At 40.4% G+C, this 12,372-nt stretch overlaps 1 protein-coding gene and 1 non-coding gene across 2 annotated transcripts in view; one reads left to right on the forward strand and one right to left on the reverse strand.

Annotated features, from left to right (window-relative positions):
- The window catches only part of Sdc2 (syndecan 2), a 92,914-nt gene that overhangs the window by 62,236 nt on the left and 18,306 nt on the right, over positions 1-12,372 (forward strand). The window lies entirely within an intron of this gene.
- Positions 8,010-8,112, reverse strand: LOC127201942 (U6 spliceosomal RNA). Its single transcript, XR_007832276.1, has one exon. It is a non-coding gene; the product is annotated as a U6 spliceosomal RNA (small nuclear RNA).

Here is a 12,372-nt window from a genome sequence, read left to right on the forward strand (position 1 = left end):
ACAGAAGTTCACTTAACTCACAGTTTAAGAAGTTCAAAAGTCATAGTTTGAGGAGGACCCCAGGGCCCAGACCCGCCTGTAGTTTTCCAGGGCCCTCTGGATCCTTCTATTTCCTCATTCTCCCAGGCTTCTCACACCTAAAGTCTCAATAGGATGTCCTCCCCTCTGACCCACTTTCCTGATAGGTAAAGTTTTCCATGGGGACGTACCCCTTGGGCTAGTGTCTCGATATAAGTGAGTATATACCATTTAACTCTTTTTGCTTCTGGGTGAACTCACTCATTATGATAATTTCTAGTTCAATCCATTTGTCCACAAATTTCGGAAATTCCTTGTTTTTAATAGCTGAGTAGTATTCCATAGTGTATATGTACCACAGTTTCTTTATCCATTCTTCTACTGAGGGACACTTAGGCTGTTTCCATGTTCTGGCTATTATGAATAAGGCAGCTATGAACATGGTTGAGCATATGTCCCTGTTGTGTGGTAGTGCATCTTCTGGGTATATTCCAAGGAGTGGGATAGCTGGGTCTTGAGGAAGCCCTATTCCCATTTTTCTGAGAAAGCACCAAATAGCTTTCCAGGAAAATATAGGCAGTAAACTTCGAACCCCTACCCAGACTAGCCAATGGACAGGACGTTCTCCACCGTTAAGTGGAGAAGGAGATCTGACTTTCACACAAACTCTGGTGCCCCATATTTGACCATGTCCCTTGGATGGAGATGCCTGGTGGCACTCAGAGGAAGGATAATAGGTCATCAAGAAGAGACTCAGTAGCCTATGAGCATATACAGGGGGAGGAGGTCTCCCTCAGTCACAGACATAGGAGAGGGGAATGGGAGGGAAGCGGGAGCAAGGGAGGAATGGGAGAATACAAGGGATGGGCTAACAACTGAGATGTAATTTGAAGAAATTAATAATAAAAAAAGGAAAAAAAAGAAGTTCAAAAGTGTGGTGCTGTCAGCAGCTCAGCTCTGGTAAGGACCCATGGTAGAAGGCATCACACTGATTGAAGGATCATGTATCCAGGAGGCGTTCTATCACCAAACGGAAAGCTGGAAGACGCACATTGCTTTTATAACAATTTGCTTTTCAAGAAAGTGTCCAAGGCCTCCACAAGGGCCACTTTAATCCCATTGGAAGGAAGCTTTTACAGTGACCTAAAGATCCTACTTGGCTCACCTCTCAAAGGTCCTCCTAGACCTGTAAGTGCTTGCTGCAAGTCTCATAACAGGAACTTGATCTCCAAGACCACATGGTGGAAGGAGAGAACCAACTCCCTCAAGTTTAATGCTGTGGCACGTATGTGCCCCAGCCTCACACAAAATAAGTATTTAATATATAAAATACAGAGTTTGCAGCCATGTCTGCTGCACAGGGTGTGTGTTGGAAGAGGGGTAGTCTTATATGGCGAGTATATTCCAAACTATATTTTAACTGGAAAAGTTAAAGTTGGGTGTTGTCTTATACACCAGAAAATACAGTAAATACATCTAATAGTTAAGAACAGCAACACAACAAAACTCAGGTGCTACCACCCTTTACACAATCTCATGAACCTTTGGGTCAGACCACACCCAAATTGTAATATTTCCCTTTCTGTTCTTAAGAAATCCTCTTCCATTTAGGACGAGATGATCCATTGACAGGCACCTTTTCTCCAAGACAATCTGATAGCCACTCCACCTTTCACATACATCTTAAGTTCCAACCACCTGCAAGTTGGCATGATTCTCAATGAAATTCAACTTGTTCTTGTAACTCATATGAAAGTAGTGAAAAATTTTTCAACTGGAATCATCATCCCCTACCTCGTTTTTAGTTGTAAATTCCCAAAAATAAGTTAAAATAATAGGATAATATCCTATATCTAAATTCAGTAATTGGTGGTACATTATCATTATGTATGTCTGTCTGTCTGTCTGTCTGTCTGTCTGTCTGTCTGTCTTTTGGTAGTTTCACCCGTAAGAAGTGAGAGGTTACTACTCTCCCAAAGACTTCAGCAGAAGAATAATAAGAATAATCTCACCTAAGAAAGTTAATGCTTCAGTAATATTGTCTAATATCCAGCCCACTATCATATTTGCCAGTTGACCCAAAAATGTCCTTCCTAGTGTTTTTTTCAAAGTAATCTAATGGATATTTTATGTTCTGAAATTCAGTTAATATATCAAAAACTGTTCACGCAGTTGTGGTGGCTGAATGGATGTGTCAGTGGCAACCAGTTGTATACAATATATAGGCAAATGGCCCATATTTATAATCCAAGCCACACTCTCCTGTCTATTAATGGCAGTTTCCTTGACTCTTGAGGTACCAGCATGGCTGTAGAAGAATTTAATAACAGTGAATAGAAAACACCATCTTTATGAATAAGCCACTTGATGGAATGCAGAAATCTGAAAGTATGCATCTAGGTGCTGGTGCCAGTTGAGTCTGGTACCATGAGGGTGAGCCAACTGGGCTTCCAAATTATTGCTGACCAGGAAGCATCCCTTCTGCACTGATTTACTAAGAAAACACCTTGTTACTGTAGTAGTGACCATAATCCAGGCCATAACTCTGAATATGTGGGAGGCCTAAGGAGTTCTCAAGGAATTTGGCTTTGTGATAATTAATAGTCATAAATTTTGGTAGCATTAGATTAATATAATACATACATAATATTTTACATACCTTCTGATTACGTTAATTTCTGTCTTTGTGATAAAATGTCCTAACAAAAATAAATTTGGGGAGGAAAAAGTTTATTTGGGGTCATAATTCCAGGTTACAGTCCAACATCACAGGGAAGCCAAGATAAGAACTTAAAACAGCATTCACATTGTATCCGCTAGTCAGGAGCAGAGAGAAATGGATGCGTGTCCATTTGCTTGCTTGCTTGCTTGCTTGAGCTCAGGTCAGTTTCTTCACTCATACAGTTCAGGACACCCTGCCTAGGAAATGGTGCTATCCGCATCTAACTCAGTCAAGAACTTCCTGGACAGACATCTCCACTGCTCAGAAAGCTCAGTATAGACAACACCTCATTGATTCTCTCTTCCCAGATATTTCAGAACTGTGTTAGTTGACCATCACACCTTCCATCCCCCATTTTATATACTAATACAGCTTATATTAGTAAGGTACATTTTTTTCCGATCAATGAACCAGTATTGAGACATTATTATTAACTATAATTCAGAATTGATGTTAAGGTGATTATTCACATTGCAGTATTCTGTGAGTTTTGATAACTTTGTGTGTCATGTGTCCACTGTTACAGGATAATGTGGGGATATTTCAGTGTCCTAAAATCCAATATACTGTACCTATTTATTGCCCTCTCTTTTTTAATGCCAATTCCCTGGTAGCTACTGATGTTTTTATGTCTCTATAGTTGTGCCTTTTTCAAAATATCTTGAAATGGGATCCATATGATACCTAGCTTTTTCATATTGGCTTGTTTGATTAAGCAAAGATGCAAGTCATGATTTTCCATGTTTCTCAATAGCTCACTTGTGTTTATGGCTGAGTAATATTCCAGTGTCCTGATGCACCACCTTGCTGCTTTGTCTATTCACATATATTACTGTTGTACATTTTAAAATGTGTGTGTAGTAGTCCGTGTGTGAAGGTTAGAAAGCAAACTGTGGGTGTCTATTTTCTCCTCCACCACATGGGTCCTGGAGATCTGACTCAACTCCTCAGTCTTGGCAGCAGGCACCTTTATACATGGAACTGTATCACTGGCCCTTGCTGTTGTAATTTTAAACAAATAATATAATGTTTCCGTATATAAAAGTTGTTGAATCAATAGTTGTTAAATGACCTGGTTAGATAAATTGGGATAGACATGACAAATAAGTTGTTAGGCACTGACTACTGCAAATATACAGTTAAGCAGCTTATCCAAGTAGGAAAAGCTTAGCCTGGCAATGTAAATGGCTTTTGAGGGCCCAGGCTTTTAACCATCATCTTAGGTCTCCCTAGATGTGCATTAATCAGTAACAGTAGCCTCCAGACACTGTGGCTAGTAGAACATAAATTTATTAAAGTAAATAAGAAACAGAGTATCTCAGTTGTTTTGGCTACCTTCCCCCCTGCTCCATAGCTGTCCATAGCTACTGTTTTGAACAACATACATGTAGAAATTTCCTTCACTGCAGAAACTTTCACTGGCTAGCCCTGATTCACATAAAAGCATTCCAGCTGGAGGATGGGGCTGGAATTAGTTGAGCAAGCTGATTCTGGCTTCTCTAAGCTTTAGCTCTTTTGTGTCATCATTACTTCACAATAGAGGAGATGAAGCCCGGAGATTTGTTTGCTGGGGGGAAAATGTTGCTTAAAATGACTTGCTGGGGATAAAAAGGTTGCCTGGACCGATGAAGCTGTGAAATGCCCCCGTGTGAACAACCCCAGAATGCTTGGCTTGGAAACAGTCTGGGCCCTTGATCAGCTAGTATTAAGGAGTCTTACAGAACTCTCAATTTTTGCTAATTTAGTTGGGCAAGAAAGCAAAGGCTTTCTATAATTTGAGGGGATAGGATAGATGCGTAGTTCAACTTCTCATGTCAAAACAGAAATTTGAGCCCGTCCCTTCTATAAACTCCTGTGGCTGCTGCATGCCAGGAATGTGAAGCTGGAGCGAATAGTGGACATGAGCCACAGAAATTGTAGCTAGCTCCTTGAAATTGAAATTACTGTTATTTGGGAGCAAAGCAAATAGCAGTTAAGTTTTTATTTTCTTTTTGCCAGCTCTTTGGATGTGGTCAGATCTAATTTCATTCCCACAGTGGGTGTCACACTGACACACAGTGTTGTGGGATGTTACTCCATTTAGATTTCAATTTTATGTTCATTTTATTGTGCCATTTTCATAAATTCTCAGTTTTCCCCTTTGAAACAAAAGTGCCAATAGCAAACATTTTGTTAAATTGTGCTTTTTCCTTCTTAGTGTCTAGTCTGGAAATTGGTTGTTAACATTGGTGATGATTTTTTAAAGTATGATTTTATATGCAAACACCAAATTGCTCTAACTATACATTAAAACTGTAAATATTGACCTCCTGCATTTTGAAATGCTCAAGTTTCTAGGAGACATCATATAAAACAGTGAACTTGACAGAATAATATATCTATCATAATTCCTGTGAAAAAACTTAGCATATTCTAGTATGTGGAAGTTCAGTCAGGGTGTAACCATTTGAAATTATAACTGTCTATAAATACAGGCCTCGAATTGATAGTTTTCTATACAAGTAGGCACAGAGAAAATAGTATATTATCTTGCAAATTGAGAATTTGAAATGCCAGATCTTGAATGAAGGTGAATTTCCATTCAACTTTTAAGCCTCTCTTGTCCACTAACTATTATGAGTATCCAAGTTTTAATCAGTATTTAATAACTATTGAGGCTTAGTCAAGTGACTTTATAAAGAAAAAAACAACACTCTGTCCTCCTTGAATAATAGGCAGCATATCAGATGTGTCTATCATATGTACTATGTTTTTTATCTAATTCTAACTATATATGTGCATATATGTGTTTCGTGTTAGTGAAGTCTAAAAGAATTGATTATGGTTTTTAGCATTTACTTGTTTTCTTAAAAGCTGTCAATGGGGAAATAATCAATATTAAGGCTTTTAGAACAACAGCATTTTACAGGGTCCCCACCCACTCCAGCACGATTGATTAAGCTGCTTTTGTACAGGATCTAAAAGAACAATGTGTTTTAAAAACATCATTCTTTGGTCTGAGCTTGAACAGTTCCAAATGGGTTTCCACGGGGGCTGCCCTACAATGTGACCACTTAAAGAAACTGTGGCCACAGCCAGTGGGACAGGGGAATCCAGGCAGGAGAAAGGCACTTAGGTGAGGAGTGGATGGTGTGCATGCCAGAGAGGTTGTCCAGGCAGCTGCACTCACTCAGCCACCAAAGTAAGGAGGGGCAGAGGCAAGTCAGTCTTGTACAGGCAACAGCACACAAGAGTAAGCTGCAAGAAGGGGGCTCAGAAACATGTGCTTGCCCCAGAGTACTGGGGAGAGTTAGGGATCTCCAGTCACAACTGGGGACAATGGTGAGGGATTGCTCTCCAACCTTCAGGCTGTTGGGAATAAACACACCTTTATTTGGTATTTCACACATGTCTACTATGACCTCACTACTCACACTGCATGCTGATCTACACCAGTTCTATTTTCATACCAATTGATTCTATACCAATTGTGTTTTCTGGACAATTAAGGTAAAAGTGACTAAGGAGCTTTCATTTAAAAATAGATAAATAATACCATTTGGGTGTTGTTGTTGTTGTTGTTGTTGTTTTGACAGGTTTTCATTGTGTAAACCTGGCATTTAACTTGCGACTCTTCTACCTCAGTTTCTCCACTGTTAGAATTGCAGATCTAGGTCACCATTTTTATACATACTCAGCCAAAAGCTGCCTCACTGAAGACATGTATAGGAATGTGGCGGTCTTTTACTTTGGACAAACTGAAGATTCTGGAGAGTGGGATATGTAGACAGTGCCTGACTTTTGCATCATTGTGTTTAACCAGTGAGAGCTAGATCAACACTGAAGTAAACCTTTCGTGTGGCTTCCATTAGTCTTGGATTAAGTTGGAGAAGGAATTCTTTGAGATACTGGGATGGTAAGATGGATATGACTTATAAAGATTTACTTTTGTAATGAATTGGTATTTAGGAACACGCATTCCAACCACTACTTTTAATTGTTATATGTCCTCATCCTTTGGGGTAAAAAGTAGTGAAATATGCTGCTTTTACCACTTTCTTGAATGCGATTTTTAAATATTTTCAATAAAGCAGTTAATTTCACCATTTGTAGCCTCTTTTTTTACCCACTTCATCCTCTACAACCCCTTAGCAATAGAATTATGTGATCCTGTGAACAGAATGTCAAGATGTTTTCTTAGACAGATCTAAGTTCTGGTGGAGGCGGATCAGAAAGGTGCAGGCAGACTCCCAGGAATTTGAGTGGCCTTTTAGAGTTTTGCAGCCTTTGCCCAATGTGTCAGTATGCTGGAAAAAAATATCACTTTCCATGGTTTTACTGTTCCACTCATTTCATAAGACTATGAATGTGATCTTCAGATAAAATACTCATAAACTACAACTTAGCAAACAGGGTTGCACCCACTCCTCCTCCCCTCACTCTGTTAATCTGTTTTTATTTATTTATTGAAAAGTTCATATATATATATATATATATATTATGTTTTGATCAACTCGACTACCTACTCCCTCTCCTTCAACTTCTCCCATAATCCCCAGCCACTTCTCCCCCCTAGCTTCATGTGCCCCTTTCGTTTTTTACTCGCTGAGCCTGTTCAGTGCTACCAGGATGCATATGGATGAGGTCATTTGATGGAACATTGGACAACTTGTTAGGGGACACATCCCTAAGAAAACTGATTCTTCTTCCCACTAGCCCTTACTTGTTAATAACTCCTAAGTTATAGGGAGTCCTTGGGTCCCTTTGACTTTCATGTGGGAGCTTTGACTGGTTCAATCTTTAGTCTCGTGTGTCTGTGTGTGTGTGTGTGTGTGTGTGTGTGTGTGTGTGTGCAACCACAGCTCCTGTGCGTAACAGCTCCATGTGGAAAACAATTTCTCAGTAGTTCTCGGCATCCTCTGATTCTTAAAGGCTCCTGTCTTTTCCACAGTGATCTCTGATCCTCAGGAAGAAAATTATGATATAGCAATCCCATTTGAGGCTCAGCAGTCTCCAGTTTCTTATTCTCCATGCGCTGACTAGTGAGTGTCTGTAGTGATTGGCATCTACTCAATAAGATGTTTCTTTGATGATGATTGTTTTCCAAAAACTATTCACTTCTGTGTAGCCCAGCCCATGTGGCTATCACTTCATCCCATGAGAGGCAGGTCCTTCGGACTCGGGGCTCATACTGCTGTCGTCAATGTCACATTGCAGTTTGTTCATGTAGTCTGTGCTGGATCAAAGTCCTATCTTTTCTTTTGGTCAAAAGACTTTTGTAAGAACTAGGCAAAATGTAGAATGGTTCGTGAATTTGCATATCGTCTTTGCACAGGAGCTGTGCTAATCTGGTCTGCATCATGTCAGTTTTAACCTGTGCTGTCAAAAGGAACACTACGTTTCACAATAGCCGCAAACAGATTTAAAATCTCTTCCTGGTTTCTCTATCAAGGAAACCGTTCTTTTAAAGCTGTTGGGACCTTCTCATTTGTTTTATCTGGCTAAAAAGTTTGGTCAAGAAGAGTTCCTTTTTATAATGAAAAAAAACACCGAGCTAGGGCTATGCATCTAGGAAGAAAGTGGTGTTGTTTCCAGGAGGTCATCAGGAAGATGAGTACAACTGCATGGTGGCTTTCTGTGAAGTGCTCATGGCCTATCTTTTAAAGTCATTTGTTTCCACTCCTTTGAAAGCACTGTTCTTATCTAACTTTTGCGTTTATTGCTTCTGTTTCAGCTTATTGCTTAAGTGTGTTGGTTTAGATTTTTTTGAAAGTGTTAATGTGTTTTCCAACTTTACTATATGTGAATAGCTGGAAATGTGTGTAAACATGCCTCTTAGATTATACAGTTATGGAACTCAGGCTTCCTTGTGATCAGCAGGCATGTCTCTCTGTGCAGCAATGTCTGTGTCATAGCCAGGATACTGAAAGCCAGGAGGAGTTCAGACACTGAATAGCTAGCTAGTATTTTTGAGGCCTAGAGGTGTCAGGACACACTTAGGTCCTGGAGCTGTGTTGGAAACACGCTTGTTACCGGGCAACCAAGTAACCTTCCCATAGCTTGCAGTAGATTTTCTACTTGTCTAGGTGACTAGAATCAAGAAATAGCTAAAGAAAATTGGCAGGTAGTTCCTGGACTCCTATCTGTTGTATTAGACTCATTGCCTTTATGACCTTAAAGGAAATGTATCAGAAGTGGTGCAAGAACTCTTTATGACCCTAGCACACCTTTCTGAATGGAAAAGTCCTCTTAGCACTTACCATGTATACGGCCATATGATTCCATGAGGCTGTCTGCAGATTATTTTATGTGTTCTGGTGTATACATGCATGTTTATAAGAGATTTGCTTGTGTATGTGGTACATAGGCATGCGTGTGTGCATTTATGTATAGAGTAAAGAATATAACATCATTCTTCATCAGCCTTCCACCTTGTTTGTCTGTATGTGGTTTTTGAGACAGAGTTTTTCTTTGTAGCCCTGACTGTCCTGGAAATCACTCTATAGATCACACTGGCCTCCAATTAGAGATTTGCCTGCTTTTGTCTCCTGAGTGGTGATTAGAGGTGTTGTATAAAGTGAGGTCATGAGCTCTCCAAGGTAAGGCTGTGGGGAAGGTTTTGTTCTAGATATGAGGGAGACTCCAGCCAGAAGCATCTGGAAGAGTGCAGGGGGGAGAGAGAAAAATATATACTGAAAATGATCATCAAACTGAGAGAGGCCATGAGAGGAGAGGGTGGGGGGAAGGGTGAGAGAGGAAGAGAAGAGAGGAAGTCAAAAGAAGACCAAGAGAGTTCATGGCCTCATTGGAAGGGTTATGTGTTAATGAGATTTGGTGGGAAAGGAAACCCTGCCCTTGAGCTGAAGAAGTTTAGGGTAGAGTGCAGGGTGAGAAGAGCAAAGAATCACAGGTACTGAATGAGCCTAGAGGCCATCATGCCCTTTGATGTGCTAATAGGCACCACAGTTAACCCTTTGTCATGACTATCATTCTCATATTTAAAATATTTCTTTCTCTGACAATTTCTGAGATGTATATGCTTTAATAGTGAGAGTCTCATAGCTTTCTTTCCTTTTCTCCCTCCATCTCCCCTCCTTCCTTCCTTCATTTTCCCACTCCCCTCCTACTTTCTTTCCTCTCTTCTCTTTCCTTCTCCCTACCCCCTTTTTGTTGGAAATGAGGACTCACCAAATAGTCCAGACAAGCAGTGAGTCCGTTGTTCTCTTGCCCCTTCCAGGGACCACAAACCCAGCTTTGAAGCACCTTAAAACCCAAGGCAATTTCTTTTTTTTTTTTCCTTTTTAAAAAAATTGTATTAATTTATTCATATTACATCTCAATGGTTATCCCCTCCCTTGTATCCTCCCATTCTTCTCTTCCTCCCATTTTCCCCTTACTCCCCTCCCCTATAACTGTGACTGAGGGGAACTTCCTCCCCCTGGATATGCTCATAGGGTATCAAATCTCTTCTTGGTAGCCTGATATCCTTTCTTTCTCCCCATTCAGGTACTTGGTCAAATATGAGGCACCAGAGTACGTGTGAAAGTCAGACCCCACTCTCCACTCAACTGTGGAGACTGTCCTGTCCATTGAATTTCTGAAATTTGTGGACAAATGGATTGAACTAGAAATGATCATAATGAGTGAGTTAACCCAGAAGCAGAAAGAGTCAAATGATATATACTCACTTATATCTGCATACTAGCCCAAGGGGCATGTCCCATGAAAGTCTTCACTTACCAGGAAACTGGGATAGAGGGGAGGACATACTATTGGGACTCTATTGGGACTCTAGATGAGAGAAGCATGGGAGAATGGCAAAGGTGAAGGATCCAGAGGATCCTAGAAACCTACAGGAAGAACATTATGATAGGCAGATTTGGGCCCAGGGGTCCCGCTCAAACTATGGCACCAGCCAAGGACAATACAGGCCGTACGTAAACTTCAAACCCCTACCCAGATCTAGCCAAGGCAATTTCTAAAGGGCCTGAGTCTGTTAGATAGCATTGGTTAGATGGCACATGGTTTGTTTTACAGCATTGGTGCAGGGCTGTACTTGCCTTCAACATTCAGACTCACTTCTAGCTCAGTTCTCTCCAACACCACTGAGTTGGCTGTTCATCTAACACTGACTGTTACAAGCCAGTGAGTCCTCGGCCGTTTCCCAGCATCAGCTGTAGCATCTATCTGCTCTTTGAAGTCAAGATCACTTCCATTTTTCTGTCCCATATGTTTCTCATGACATTCTGTCAGCCCTTATTTGGGTGGAGAATGCACGTGGACCTAGAATTGTAGGCGTTGAAAAACTCCTTAGAATGAACTATTAAATCCAAACCAGAGGTAGTTGACTCCCAGTGCTTGGCTTAGAATCTGTTCTATGATAATAATTTTCACAAAATACTTATGAATGAGAAATGAACTCCAAATATCTTTTCCTCCATCTCCTGCCAAAGTCTACCAGGAAACAGCATCTCATTACTTCAGTTAGAATTTATTAATTCTGACCCTCTCCAACACTTGGATCTTTCAGGTTCATCTCACAGTGATTCTATTTTTACTGTAGTCTAAACTGTGGTCATATGGATATCAAATACTGGAATATTCAGCTTCAGAGGAAGAGGGGCAGTAATACTTATAATAACATAGCTGCAAACATCCTGCTTCCCTCTGCTATTCCACAAAAGGAAGCAGGCACAAGGCGGAGGACATCTGCAAGTAATGGACATTTTCTTTTTGTGTGTCATGCATATTCATCATAACCCACTCACCATCCCTGCTGCTGCCTTTGTGCATTGCTTTGGAGATCCCTGTTTCTGTTGCCAACAAATTTAATTCAACACAGGGTGTTTCCCTTCTTCCCTGGCTTGTGAACCTGAAGCCATCACTGCAAACAAAAGTATAGCTTGCCAGTGTGTTCTGTTCACAGATTCTAGTAGTTGTTGTTCAGTTGGTTTTATTCCTTTGTCACCTTTTCTGTTGTGGTTGTTACCAAGGAGGAAGACTCTTATTTTGTTTAGTATGAGCAATAAACCAACTGGTTTTAGGATTTGTTTGTTTTTTGTGATTTGTGGACCTTACACAAGCTAGGCAAATGGTCTAGTGTTGAGCTACTTTTTAAAAGCAGATATATTAATTGAGCTTCGCAATGCAGTGGTTTTAAAATTTGGAAGTTACAGATGGGCAACCAGTGAAAATTGTTACCAGATGGGATTATATAGGTTTTCTTTATAATTATTACAAAAGCAGGAGATGTGTCAAGAAGTTTGGTGCAGAGGTTTAAGTGTCTGTCTTGCTTACTTTCTTCAGTTAAATGTGCTTCATCATGAAAAGGGAGCCTGTGAAAATGAAGGCATTTTGGTCATAAGGTTTGGAGAATAACATGCCAGGGATATGGTTGTCAGCACACACTCACTGCCACCAAGTTCCCCATTAAAGAGAAATGAGACTGGGAAGCACAATCTGTGTTTTGTGTTCTAACACATGAGGGTAGAAAAAGGTGGCTTCACTGTTAAGTAAGCGTAAAAGACTGCCTGGACCCACAAATATGAGATGTTACTTTAAATTTACCCAACAACCAAGTTATTGAGCCAGGCACTATTCAGTAGGATCAGTAAACAGCATGGTAGGAAGCCAGATAGTTTAGTAGCATTGTA

This window comes from Acomys russatus, chromosome 17, assembly GCF_903995435.1.
Source record: "Acomys russatus chromosome 17, mAcoRus1.1, whole genome shotgun sequence".
Taxonomy (NCBI): domain Eukaryota; kingdom Metazoa; phylum Chordata; class Mammalia; order Rodentia; family Muridae; genus Acomys; species Acomys russatus.